The sequence below is a fragment of the Littorina saxatilis genome, linkage group LG9 (assembly GCF_037325665.1).
Source record: "Littorina saxatilis isolate snail1 linkage group LG9, US_GU_Lsax_2.0, whole genome shotgun sequence".
Lineage (NCBI taxonomy): Eukaryota > Metazoa > Mollusca > Gastropoda > Littorinimorpha > Littorinidae > Littorina > Littorina saxatilis.
In genome coordinates this window covers 11,085,942-11,100,783 of record NC_090253.1, presented here as the reverse complement: position 1 = coordinate 11,100,783, position 14,842 = coordinate 11,085,942, and the positions used below count along the sequence as shown (strand labels likewise).

Here is a 14,842-nt window from a genome sequence, read left to right as displayed (position 1 = left end):
AAACATACACTTACATACACCCGGACACATACACACACACTGACACATCCAGACGCACACACACACCCACACACGCGCGCGCACAAACACTCTCACACACACACACACACACACACACATACACACACGCACAACCTTATACACACACACACACTCACACACACACACGCAAATACACACATGTATTCATGTGTGTTTGCGCGCGCGCGAGTGTGTGGGTGTGTGTGTTTTTGTGTGTGTGTGTGTGTGTGTGTGTGTGTGTGTGTGTGTGTGTGTGTGTGTGTGTGAGTGAGAGAGAGAGAGAAAGAAAGGGAGAGAAAGAAAGGAAGAAAGAGAGAGAGAGAGAGAGAGAGAGAGTCAACCGGAAAGCTCAGTACAGTGCAATAGTTTTTGGCGTGCCACCTCTCAGGTACGTTACAGAATGCTCCAGAATGCTCCCCGCAAACCCCCGTTTCCTAGACCATTCTCGGCGAGCGTTCGCAATTGTTACGCTTCAGTACCGAGCGCTTGCTAACGTTCGCGAGCGCCACGACAAAACTATGCGTTGCATAGAAAACATTCGCAAACGTTCTGTGGCGCTCTGCCTATGCAACGCACCCCTGTACAGTGCAGCAAAACGGTTCTGTGCATCATTGTCAATGTAAATAGTGATCAACTTAGAAGCACACGCACACCCCTCCCCCTCCCCGCTGAGTAGACATGAAGGGGCATTTTGGTAAATTTATCCACACACACACACACACACACCAACTTTCACACTCAGTCACAGATCATAAGAACTATTATATGTAACACCTTTAACTCAAGATACGATCAACAATTTCATTTCATAACAAAAAGATGCATATTATGTTGTGGAGAAATTAAAAATGCACGCAGCTTAGCAGGGCAACAGCACAGCATATTCAATCGATTTCATTCTTTGTCCTGTTGGTCCTCTTCTCCCAGGCAGTCCTCTATACGTCTCTTTGATGCTGGTCGCTAAACAAAGCAAAGACAGCACATTGATATTAGTGACACCAGAGCCTCCATAATGTCTTGAGTAAAAATACACATCTTTTCAACGTAGGTCACTTTTTAGTAACTTTCCACTGCCCACTATGTCTCTGGCCTGCTGCCAACTGAGTGTTGACACTACATGTATTTCTTTTTAATATATGAAATAAACCATTATGTCCCTTCTTCAAGCCTTGTGTCAGATTTAGGCCGCAAGCCAAAACAACAAAAGACTGTGTGCCAGTGTGTATTCCTTCCATAAGAAATGAAGTATTTGAAACGAAAATTTGTATTTGCATCATTAAGACATTTGACCTGGAACAGTCTGGAAGGGAAACTGTCTTTAATCGGTGTACAAGAATTAAATGTTTGTCCAAACACAAATAACATCCGTTACTGCTATATACATATACGAATCACACACACACACACACATACATACACACACACACACACACACACACACACACACACACACACACACGCACACACACAGACACACACACACACACACACACACACACAACACACACACACACTCACACACACACTCACACACGCGCGTCACCTTATTCCCATTACTATGATTTATACACAAAAACTACAATAAGCGATAAACGTTTCATATGCTGATCAGGATGCAATGAACTTTGACACGCTCCAAAGCCCATTATAGGGACCGGTGTCCGTCTATCTCCTTGAGAATAAAAGGGCTCACAGCCTTTTCAACATTGTTATCAAAATCAAAACTTGACTAAATGTTTTAACGTAGAGGGGGGAATCGAGACGAGGGTCGTGGTGTATGTGCGTGCGTGTGTGTGTGCGTGTGTATGTGTGTATGTGTGTGTGTGTGTGTGTCTGTCTGTGTGTGTGTAGAGCAATTCAGACTAAACTACTGGACCGATCTTTATGAAATTTAACATGAGAGTTCCTGGGTATGATATCCCCAGACACTTTTTTGATAACTGTCTTTGATGACGTCATATCCGGCTTTTCGTGAAAGTTGAGGCGGCACTGTCACGCTCTCATTTTTTTTAACCAAATTGGTTGAAATTTTGGTCAAGTAATCTTCGACGAAGCCCGGACTTTGGTATTGCATTTCAGCTTGGTGGCTTAAAAAATAATTAATGACTTTGGTCATTAAAAATCTGAAAATTGTAAAAAAAAAAGTTTTTTTATAAAACGATCCCAATTTACGTTTATCTTATTCGCCATCATTTGCTGATTCCAAAAACATATAAATATGTTATATTTGGATTAAAAACAAGCTCTGAAAATTAAAAATATAAAATTTATTATCAAAATTAAATTGTCGAAATCAATTTAAAAACACTTTCATCTTATTCCTTGTCGGTTCCTGATTCCAAAAACATATAGATATGATATGTTTGGATTAAAAACACGCTCAGAAAGTTAAAACAAGTCGCGTAAGGCGAAAATATAACATTTAGTCAAGTAGCTGTCGAACTCACAGAATGAAACTGAACGCAATTCCATTTTTCAGCAAGACCGTATACTCGTAGCATCGTCAGTCCACCGCTTATGGCAAAGGCAGTGAAATTGACAAGAAGAGCGGGGTAGTAGTTGCGCTAAGAAGGATAGCACGCTTTTCTGTACCTCTCTTCGTTTTAACTTTCTGAGCGTGTTTTTAATCCAAACATATCATATCTATATGTTTTTGGAATCAGGAACCGACAAGGAATAAGCTGAAAGTGTTTTTAAACTGATTTCGAAAATGTAAATTTGATAATAATTTGTATATTTTTTATTTTCAGAGCTTGTTTTTAATCCAAATATAACATAATTATATGTTTTTGGAATCAAAAAATGATGGAGAATAAGATGAACGTAAATGTGGATCGTTTTATACATTTTTATTTTTTTTTACAATTTTCAGATTTTTAAAGACCAAAGTCATTAATTAATTTTTAAACCACCAAGCGGAAATGCAATACCGAAGTCCGGGCTTTGTCAAAAATTACTTGACCACAATTTCAACCAATTTGGTTGAAAAATGAGGGCGTGACAGTGCCGCCTCAACTTTCACGAAAAGCCGGATATGACGTCATCAAAGACATTTATCAAAAAAATTTAAAAAATGTTCGGGGATTTCATGCCCAGGAACTCTCATGTCAAATTTTATAAAGATCGGTCCAGTAGTTTAGTCTGAATCGCTCTACACACACACACACACGCACACGCACGCACACACACACGCACGCACATACACCACGACCCTCGTTTCGATTCCCTCTCGATGTTAAAATATTTAGTCAAAACTTGACTAAATATAAAACAAGTCGCGTAAGGCGAAAATACAATATTTAGTCAAGTAGCTGTCGAACTCACAGAATGAAACTGAACGCAACGCAACGCAGCAAGACCGTATACTCGTAGCATCGTCACTCCACCGCCCGTGGCAAAGGCAGTGCCCGTGGAATTGACAAGAAGAGCGGGGTATTCGTTGCGCTGAGAAGGATAGCACGCTTTTCTGTACCTCTCTTCGTTTTAACTTTCTGAGCGTGTTTTTAATCCAAACATATCATATCTATATATTTTTTGGAATCAGGAACCGACAAGGAATAAGATGAAAGTGTTTTTAAATTGATTTCGAAAAAAAAATTTGATAATAATTTTTATATATTTAATTTTCAGAGCTTGTTTTTAATCCGAATATAACATATTTATATGTTTTTGGAATCAGCAAATGATGGAGAATAAGATAAACGTAAATTTGGATCGTTTTATAAATTTTTATTTTTTTTTACAATTTTCAGATTTTTAATGACCAAAGTCATTAATTAATTTTTAAGCCACTAAGCTGAAATGCAATACCGAAGTCCGGGCTTCGTCGAAGATTACTTGACCAAAATTTCAACCAATTTGGTTGAAAAATGAGGGCGTGACAGTGCCGCCTCAACTTTCACGAAAAGCCGGATATGACGTCATCAAAGACATTTCTCAAAAAAATGAAAAAAACGTATGGGGATTTCATACCCAGGAACTCTCATGTCAAATTTCATAAAGATCGGTCCAGTAGTTTACTCTGAATCGCCCTACACACACACACACACGCACAGACACACACAGACACAGAGACACAGACACAGACACACACACACACACACACACACACATACACCACGACCCTCGTCTCGATTCCCCCTCTATGTTAAAACATTTAGTCAAAACTTGACTAAATGTAAAAAGACACTGGGAAAACTGCGTCATGAATGTTTACAATGATGACATATGTTGATAAATCACTTGAAAAGGAAGCGTTTGATTGCAAAGAAGAGTGCGATGTTGACAAACTAACATCATACAATGATTCTATGGTTTCTAAAGCTCCTAAACAAGATGAGACCTCGATACTCCCATCACACACCACGCATTGAATATGTTGGGACACGACTCGATCTGTCTCTTTAAGGGAGGCTTAATTGGGTCTTGACATGCTCATGATAATCAACGCTCGGTGTCAAGACGGTAAACTAATTTCTCTCTCTCTCTCTCTCTCTCTCTCTCTCTCTCTCTCTCTCTCTCTCTTTCTCTCTGTCTCTCTCTCTCTCTGTGTCTCGATCTCTCTCTGTCTCTCACTCTCTCTCTCTCGGTCTCTCTCTCTCTCTAGATCTCTCTCTCTCTCTCTATGTCTGTCTGTCTGTCTGTCTGTCTCTCTCTCTCTCTCTCTCTCTCTCTCTCTCTCTCTCTCTCTCTCAATTAAACCCTCCCATGGGCGAGGGCTGGATGTAAAATAGCACATGTTTGCTTATGCCACTACCCTCGTAAAAATTAAAGAATTTGTCATTGTCAATTTGTCATTCTCTCTCTCTCTCTCTCTCTCTCTCTCTCTCTCTCTCTCTCTCTCTCTCTCTCTCTCTCTCTCTCTCTCTCTCTCTCTCTCTCTCTCTCAAACCCTCCCATGGGCGAGGGCTGGATGTAAAAAAGCACCTGTTTGCTTATGCCACTACCCTCGTAAATAAAGAATTTGTCATTGTCAATTTGTCATTCTCTCTCTCTCTCTCTCTCTCTCTCTCTCTCTCTCTCTCTCTCTCTCTCTCTCTCTCTCTCTCTCTCTCTCTCTCTCTCTCTCTCTCTCTGACCGAAACTTACAGGCACGCTAACGTGTTTCAGAGCCAAGAAACAAGTCTAGTCGGTCTCCCTGTTTGTTTTCAGCTCGTTCACATTATGAGTACGTCACAATGTTGGATCTAAGATCAGTGAAAAGCGTTTCACAACTGCTTTTCACCACGATTCTAAAAAGGATTACAAGGATTTGCCATTTGAGCAGTCATTGGTTTAAAGTGTCAGAGAGAGAAAAGCCTTTTCTTAACGTTGGACAGAGCGCCGAGAAAAACAGTTCAATCGCCGCCATTGTAGGTTTTCTGTCAAATAAAATAAAATATCAGGTGTGATTTCAAAGCGACACACAGTAGGCTGTCGTCTAGGATCAATAGATCTCTCCCTGTAGACCCGTCTTTGGATTTTTCTCACGGTTTCTCCACACAAGCTGGGACGTGTTGTATTTTTGTGATATTGTTTTCAAACCATGGTTTCGTGTACCGATGTCTCGCAATGCATGGATTGATTCATGTAATATTCCATTTCGTCACGCTCACAAGGAACTTAGTCGATAATTATCGACAGGGGGCCGACAAATGGTTTACATGTGAAATGTGTGTATATGGGTGTGGGTCTGAAACAAACAAACAAACAAACCATGTGAACCCCCCCCCCGCCCCCCCCCCCCCCCCCCACCGCTCGCGGGCTGAACGACTGACGTCACATGTCGCTTCGGTCTTTTCCAGAAGAACACCGCGTGTACATAATACACAATTCGATCGCGTAGCACTGCCAATGCACATTTTCGCAACGAAAACCGTGCTACTGTTTCTTGTGTGTTAAATCTGAAAGCAATATAAGTGAACGAACAATTGAAAACTGATATTCACAGTTGCAGACAGATACAGATTCAAACACGTGTCGAGCGTAAAACAAAAAGTGAAACTAGAGAATAACATGAACCTGAAAACTTTTAAAATATTTGTACCCAGCACCAAGAGAGATTATTGTAAAAAAAAAAATGTAATACAAAGTGTCTGTGTTCTACATAAGACAGGAGAATTTACATAGCAACAGAAAACATGCTTGTAAATCACTGAGCACCAACAGTTAAAAATCACTATCGCTCACCTCATGCAGACTGAAATGCAAACCTGCACACATACATACACACAAACAAGGGGGGAGCATCCGCGGACTGCCACTAATGATATGATCAACTGCATATGTAGCTAACTTTGCCCGTCTCACACCTTGTTAATGTTAGTGTCACTGGTACGCAACCTGTTCTTCATGCTCTACTCTTTCCACCCGCGCTGCACTTTGTCCATCATTGACATTGTCCTCAGCTTGTGGTGGACTCGGATTTAAACAAAAAAAGCAGGACACCATTTTCGAAAACATTTTCTTGCACTTTCAAAGAAATGTCAAATGCATAAACTGTGTCATAAAAAAGCACAGGCACTGTATCATTGGTTTGGCACTGTTGCAGAAAGTCCTTGTCATCAGCTTTCATTTTGGCAGAGCAAGCGACACCCACAGTCCGACGAAAAATGTCCTCCATGTCAAGGAACATTTGCACAATGTTGTCTTTGACAAATGTCAGTCCTCCTCGGTTAAGCACCGTTGTCATGTCAGTTGAAGAACCACAATCACTTTCTGACAGCTCACTGAACCTCAGTGCTTCTAAACAGCGCAGTTTCTCGTATCTGTATGCACCTTTCTTGAGGCCCCAAACTTTCTTTTTTAGTTTCTTCACCACACTCCCAGCAACATACCTGATCACATCCATCTCCTCCTCACACACTGGCACCGGTCGGTCATTCGCGTTGTCTTCCTGTTTGCACCCATAGGTTGCTTCGACCAGCCTTTCAAACATCCTGAGGCAAATGGAAGCTGATGCATGAGTCGACTTGGTGACCTCTGTAATGCTTGCATGGCTTGCGTAGTACAATTCAAAATACTTTGAGTGAGCCTTTTTCTTGGCTGCGTTCCGGAACTTCCCTCGTAGACCAAGGCATGACTCAAACACCTGAAGTTTGTCCCGAAGAACAGCACCTGTCAAACAGACCACAAAGTCTTACACTTGAACACATACAATAGAACCACCTTTGTATTACCTCAAACAATCTGAGAAAGCGGATCTTTAAAAGGAGGCAGTCTTAAAATGAAGGAAAATTTACAGAAGTTATACACAGACAAACTGACAAAATAAGGTCTTAAAAGGGAGGGATTATCAAATTGGGGGGGGGGGGGGGTGGTCCACTGTATATATATATATTTATACAATAATAGATTTTTATTAGTCCATATCTTGGGATAATTCCCTGCCTCGTATAACTTTAAAAGAAAGGCAAACACACACACAATTGTATCCAAAAAGAACACTTGCACATTGACAAGTCTGGAATGTGTACGCGAATGATCAACAATAATTACACGTATGCCATACAGGGAGCACTGCTTACTTGTCATGTATATATGACAGCTTATTCTCAGCGTAACTGAATAACTTGAAATTTAAACTTGAAATTGTTTTACATTATAAGCAAAAGTGAAAACACTACTCCAACAAAATTGTATTCATTCATACAGTGTTTCCCTAAACACTTACAGTCCAAGGTTTTAACATGGCTTCACAGATCAGCTGACAGGCATTCATTTTCTGCAATCTCACTGCACACCTCTTCCAGAAGTGGAACTGTCACCTGTTGACATTTAAAAACACATGTAAATGTACACACAGTGACACAATAAAAAATCATGCGTAATGAGAATTATCCAAAAATATTATATGATGCACTGGTGTCAAATGTGTTATGGTATTTTATGTTATCACAGAATCTAAGACTTGAAAAATACACATGTTCACCGGCACAAAAATATGGCAAATACCACATGAGACTGAAATATACACAAATCTGCAGTAACTTGACTGAGAAATCACAAGCGGGTGTAGTTGTAGGCATCACAATCACAAGACAAACAAATTCTGCCTTTATGTTTAATAATTTTTAACAATAAATGTTGCAAATGTAACGAATAACTTCTCACCTTTTGTGAAATAGTACTTTGAGCTTGACACACTTCTGACTGTATTGGGTTTTCATCAACAACAAAAGTGGTGCTTGCTTCCTGAAACAAAATTGTTCAATGATGAGAAGAACTGAATGTGGCAGTGTTCAAAGTGATATTCAAACTTGCATGTAACTATCAGTACCTATACTGTAAAACGAGAAGGCTATTGCCATGCTCGTCAATCAGTATGTGTCATTCAGTGTTTTGTGCTGTGACAATGAAATGCAATCAATGATGAATGAATGTATCAGCAACTGCAAGTTCTTGTAGTCTAAAAATAAATACACAAACTAGTCAAATAAATTGTGTAAATAGTTGGACAAAGAGATGCTTATTAACCCAGGGAAATAACAGGATTTCTTAGCAAAACTTTCCCAACCCAATTACCTGATTCAGTCCGGCTTTTCTGCTTTTAACACTTACTTTCAGTTTCACTAGAATATATCACAACTACAAGAACAATGGAACAGGAATGAGATTTTGTTTTGTTTTTGTAAACTACATCAGGATTTAACTAGTTTGGAAGCTCTGCTTACATACAAAATACAGACAGTGACGTTCAATCGTGGTGACTCACTGATCAGTGCACTGACTGAGACGGACAATTCGATTTGATCGCTTCACCACGCCTTTCCAACTATATGCTCCCATACAGTTTTGGTAGATACATGCTTGTTCAAGTATGTTATTAGTATTACCAATATGAATCTTATTTTCCTTTCGATGGTCAGTTTTACTCACCTCTGTAACGGCAGTCACCTCTGCGAATGCTGTCGAAGAATCTAACCGAAAGTAAACATTCTCAGAATCTACGCGCATGGGCCTTGACGCAAGTTCAATACTGAGCCAATGAGCGCAGCGCGGCGAAGTTGGCGAGCCTCTGTTGAGGCCTTGCAAGGTTTTGACGGCAACAATAATTATTGTAGTTCTCTAAGACTTTATTTCCCTAAATGCTTAAGTACTTAGGCCTTAAACTTAAGTACGGGTTGATAGAATATTTTAATATAAGTGCAGTTTATTTTCAAAGTTTGGAGTCGTAGATCATTCTTTTTGGATGCAATGTGACTAGCATGTATCAGTGAAATTTGTTGTTTAATTCTGCAAGCAAATGTGTGTGCTGTTATTGCATTATTTACAAAAAACGCACAGAAAAAACACTATTTTCGACGACTCACTGCGGAGCAATGCGTGCAATATACGCTCTGCTGCAGAGTTATCCCACGTGCGGTTAGATAGACGCTCATACATGTAAGTACAGTTTATTTTCTAGGTTTGGTATCGTAGATAATTTTTTTCGAATGCAATGTGAAAAACAGGTATTGATACAGTTTGTTGTATAATTTTGCAAGTGAATATTTGTTTATTGGCTGCATGTTTGACAAAAACGTTGTAAAATAAACACTTTTTCGTTGCTTTTATTGTTTGCTTTGATTGCAGCCAAACGACTTGCTCTACGGGGCTGAAAATAAAGTGGAAGACACTTTGAGATATAAGGAATTGGATAGGCCATCATACGAGAAGGTGTAGAAATCTGCTTGCTGGCAGCTTTAAGTGTTACAGCGACATCAGAAAGCTCTAAAAGCTTTGTTTTTTTTTTAAATGCATGATTTTCATAGTTTGTCACTTTAGACTATTTTTGTAATAATTAATTTGATTGGAAAAAATAGTGTAATATACAAATAAGAAAATTTTTGAATCACATTTTTGCTATCCTTGATGAGAAGCGAGTTGAAATGTGCCTAAATAAAGTCACACCTTAACATTTTTTAGTTTTTGCCCACTAAGGCATTTGCAACATGAAATTTCAGTATTTTTTAAGTTTTTAACCCCCCCCCCCCCCCCCCCCCAAAATGACATGTTTTAACAATTTGAAGTTTTTGTCTAAACATGAAGTGACATTCTAAGATCTGAAAGCTTTCTTTTTTTTTAATGCAACGTCATGAATAATATTTTCAATTTTTTGCATTAAAGAAGCTGGCAAGCACACCCTTTCGAATATAGCGGAAGTAGATTCGACCCTAAATGCTTAAGTACTTAGGCCTTAAACTGAAGTACGTGTTGACAGAATATTTTAATATAAGTGCAGTTTATATTTCAAAGTTTGGAGTCGTAGATCATTCTTTTTGGATGCAAAATGACTAACATGTATCAGTGAAATTTGTTGTTTAATTCTGCAAGCAAATGTGTGTGCTGTTATTGCATTATTTGCAAAAAACGCACAGAAAAAACACTATTTTTGACGACTCACTGCAGTTATCCCAGGTGCGGTTAGATAGACGCGCATACATGTAAGTACAGTTTATTTTCTAGGTTTGGTATCGTAGATAATTTGTTTGGAATTCAATGTGAAAAACAGGTATTGATACAGTTTGTTGTATAATTTTGCAAGTGAATATGTGTTTATTGGCTGCATGTTTCACTAAAACGCAGTAAAATAAAAACTTTTTCGTTGCTTTTGTTGTTTCCTTTGATTGCAGCCAAATGACTTGCTCTTGGGGGCTGAAAATTAAGTGGAAGACACTTTGAGATATAAGGGATCGGATAGGCCACGACACGAGACAAATGAAAGCCTTGGTCACTGACAACATTAGCAGGCAAGTTAGCGGGGTTAGTGTGTCCATTAATCATGTCGAAAAAATATTCTATTTCAACAGCATGTCCAACAACAGTTGTTGGCAAATGTTCGTGACCGATGTAACCATCAATGCCGTACTGAGTCGAAATCTGTGCGTACAAGGATGTCCCTTCAAACAGCACGCTGTCTAAATCCGTCGACTGAATCTGATGAAATAGTCCTGCATGCTCATGATGGTGATGGTCGACATTTGACATGCCAACAAACATCAACAAAGCAGCCAGCGCAATTGCAGTGCATTGCCTGCCGCTAGTGTCACCAAATATCGCGCAACCCTGGTGTAAGTTAGCAAGCAAAGATCTTACCATGATGATGAAGTTCAACAGATGATTGCAGCGGATTCGAGTTTCCTTCCTTTTTCCTTCTTCGTCTCTTGCCGTTTCCCGCGTCTTGTCGAGTTGCTGCGCATGCGCGATAGCTATGTCCAACAGTTTCGTATTATTATAAGTTGAAATTACCGAAAAAAATTATAAATGCACATTGTTAAATGCAAATTGTTTTTAGACAAAAAAACTAAGTGAATTTTGCAAGCAAAATAATTTTCATGGAAAACGCTGTTGACTCAGTAAGGAAGACTTTTTGTTTTAGACAGAGTTAGGACTTTCTCCGTCACAGTTGGGGCCTTACAAAGGTTAGTACGGATAACTTCGCACGGAAAGATGAGGAATATATGTCTGTTAAAAGAATCCTTTGCATGGCCTCGGCGTATGGGCAGTAGCTCTAAACGTAAACTATGGCAACAACAACAAAATTCGGGGACGCCTAGAATCACACGATAATGTATCTGGAGTTTTTGCAGGCGATGTCTCAACAAAAAAACAAAAAAAGTAGAGGCTCCAAGACGGCTCCGTGTCCGACGTGGGTACTATGCACGCACAACAGCCCGAAACTCCGTCGATAGAGATAACACCCCTGGCCTAGGTGATGTCTCTATCGACGAAGTTTCGGGTTGATAGTATCAATCAATCAATCAATGAGTCTTATATCGCGCATATTCCGTGGGTACAGTTCTAGGCGCTCTGCAGTGATGCCGTGTGAGATTAAATTTTATACGGCCAGTAGATTGCAGCCATTTCGGCGCATATTTACCTTTCACGGCCTATTATTCCAAGTCACACGGGTATAGGTAGACAATTATTAACTGTGCCTAAGCAATTTTGCCAGGAAAGACCCTTTTGTCAATCGTGGGATCTTTAACGTGCACACCCAATGTAGTGTACACGGGTGGAGGGTTCGGACACCGAAGAGAGTCTGCACACAACTGAGTTGACTCTGAAATAAATTTCCGCCGAACCTGGGAACGAACTCACGCTGACAGCGGCGGCCAACTGAATACAAATCCAGCGCGCTACCAACTGAGCTATATCCCCGCCCAGTGATAGTAGTAAGGGCAGTAACTCAAGACGTAAATGTGGCAGTGTCCCATAGGCAACCGCAGAGTTATCCTGTCCATAGGCAACCGCTTACTTGATCCCAATTACTAGGCGTCCTCGGGGACGCCTAGAATAATTGCCCATGACACTTTTGTGAGTTTTAGGAAAAACGCAAAAAGCCTTCTTTGGTTTCTGAACAATCATTGTATCTGATTTTAGTTATAAGTTGCACACTATCTCGAGCGGTATAAATAGAGAATACTACATGGCTTGCTGTGTCGTACCAGATTTACACGAGTTGGTTTTTTAAATATTGAACTGCGAGCGACATTTAAATTATCTATGTGTCAGAATTCTTTTACGTCCGTTTGGGGGTAAACCATTTAGTTTTGGGGAAACCCTTATCTTCCTAAAAATAAGGAAATATATGATTTATGTTACTTTAAACTGGTCACACCATTCCGTAACAGAGCAATGTCTTCATATCTATAAACAGATTTTGTTAACTTGGAAGATATCATAGGCGCAAAATATGTTTTGACAAAAAACAACTTTTTGCACTTTTTGACAGAATTCTTTTTAATCATTGCTCATTAAATGCATAGAAAATGTTCATGTTCTTGCACAGAGACCCCACAGGGGTAAGACGATTGAACAGCAAATCTAAAGGACGAGCATTTCCCACTGACGTCACTATTGCTAAAAAAAAAATAAAAAAAAGATACTGGGAAAACAGCGTCATAAATGTTTACAATGATGACAAATGTTGATAAATCACTTGAAAAGGATCAGTTTTATTGTGATGAAGAGGAAGAGTGCGATGTTGACAAACTAACATCGTACAATGATTCTATGGTTTCTAAAGCTCCTAAACATGATGACATCTCGATACACACCCAGCACACACAACGCATTGAATATGTTGGGACACGACTCGATCTGTCTCTTTAAGGGAGGGTCGGGTCTTCAAAGGCACAGTAAGCCTCCCGTACACCATCAAAGATACTGTCAGGCTTTTACACACAGTACAAACACCCTTTCATTTAAACACTCACCGCTTGAGAACATCCTAGGTGCCCTCGGTAAAGAGCGAGCAATTTTCAAAGAATTTATTTTTGCGTGGTTTATCTTACCCCTGAGCCATCGTGAACCCGTGTGATCCAGTTTCCCTTTTTCACAATGCAGTGGTCAGTTTGTAATTTGAATGCGGCTCGCTGTGAGCTTATCTGCAATAGCACGTTATTATGTACCTCTGACTATGCACGAAACAAACGGATGTGGTTCACAAGAACTCTAACGATGGCTTTTGACTGTTCAGAGGAACTGGCGATAGACATAAACCGTCGTCTGCTACGAGAACCACGATCTTGCGTGACCCTGCTTCCGGGCTTTTCTTTTTTCAAACTTTGAAAACTTCGAATTGTACTGATCTTGTCTAAATGAAAAAATAATTCTTTTATGATTTAAGAATGTTTGTGTAACAAGCTGTCAATTTATTATTTAGATTTTAAAAGTTAGGTCTAGCGCCAAAACGCACCACGGTCCGATTGTGATGGAGACAATCCGAAAAATTAATTCTTTGAAAATTGATCGCTCTTTACGTAGGGCACCCAGGATGTTCCCGTTCGGTGAGCGTTCAAATGAAAGGGTGTGTGTACTGTGTGTAAAAGCCTGACAGTATCTGTGATGGTTTACGGGAGGCTTACTGTGCCTTCAACGCTCGGTGTCAAGACGGTAAACCAATTTCTCTCTCTCTCTCTCTCTCTCTCTCTCTCTCTCTCTCTCTCTCTCTCTCTCTCTCTCTCTCTCTCTCTCTCTCTCTCTCTCTCTCTCTCTCTCTCTCTCTCTCTTTTAACGAAACCGTTTGGCCAGTTAACGTTTTGACTACCAAGAAGCAAATAGCAGTATAGTTGGTCTTTCTGTAAGTGTTCTGCTCTCTCTCTCTCTCTCTCTCTCTCTCTCTCTCTCTCTCTCTCTCTCTCTCTCTCTCTCTCTCTCTCTCTCTCTCTCTCTCTCTCTTATCAAAACCTTTTGACTACAAAGAAGCATATAGCAGTATAGTTGGTCTTTCTGTAGGTGTTCTGCTCTATCGAAAGGTTGTATACGTTTCAATGTTCGATCTGAGATTAATTGAAAGCTTTTCACAAACGTTTTTCAGCACGATTTTTAAAGTTGGCGAGGACTCGCGATCTGAGCAGAGTCAATGGTGAACCGTGTCAGAGAGCGTGCGACGTTTGGTATGTGGGAACACACCGCAAAGAGAAAGTTAGATCGTCGTCATTGCAGGCTTGCATTCAACATTGTGTTTTTTTGAAAGCAACACACAGTTGGCTGTCATCTGAGATCTCCAGGTCTCTACCTATCAACTTTTTACATTTAGTCAAGTTTTGACTAAATGTTTTAACATAGAGGGGGAATCGAGACGAGGGTCGTGGTGTATGTCTGTCTGTCTGTCTGTCTGTCTGTGCGTGTGTGTGTGTAGAGCGATTCAGACCAAACTACTGGACCTATCTTCATGAAATTGGACATAAATACTTTTGATGACGTCATATCCGGCTTTTTGTAAAAGTTGAGGTGGCACTGTCCTCATTTTTCAATCAAATTGATTGACATTTTTGTAACGCAATCTTCGACGAAGGCCGGACTTCGGTATTGCATTTCAGCTTGGTGGCTTACAAATTAATTAATGACTTTGGTC

The 14,842-nt window shown here is 40.0% G+C and overlaps 1 long non-coding RNA gene across 3 annotated transcripts; it reads right to left on the bottom strand.

Annotated features, from left to right (window-relative positions):
* Window positions 1-278: 278 nt before the first annotated feature.
* LOC138975247 (uncharacterized) lies at window positions 279-8,948 on the bottom strand. 3 transcript variants are annotated; one of them, XR_011458575.1, is made up of 5 exons: window positions 8,878-8,948; window positions 8,113-8,193; window positions 7,673-7,766; window positions 6,837-7,116; window positions 279-981 (listed from the first exon to the last, which is right to left on the bottom strand). It is a non-coding gene; the product is annotated as an uncharacterized lncRNA (long non-coding RNA). The 3 variants fall into 3 exon arrangements; XR_011458576.1 differs by having other exon boundaries at window positions 284-981; window positions 6,190-7,116; window positions 8,878-8,938; XR_011458574.1 differs by lacking the exon at window positions 279-981 and having other exon boundaries at window positions 5,756-7,116.
* Between the last annotated feature and the right edge of the window lie 5,894 nt (window positions 8,949-14,842).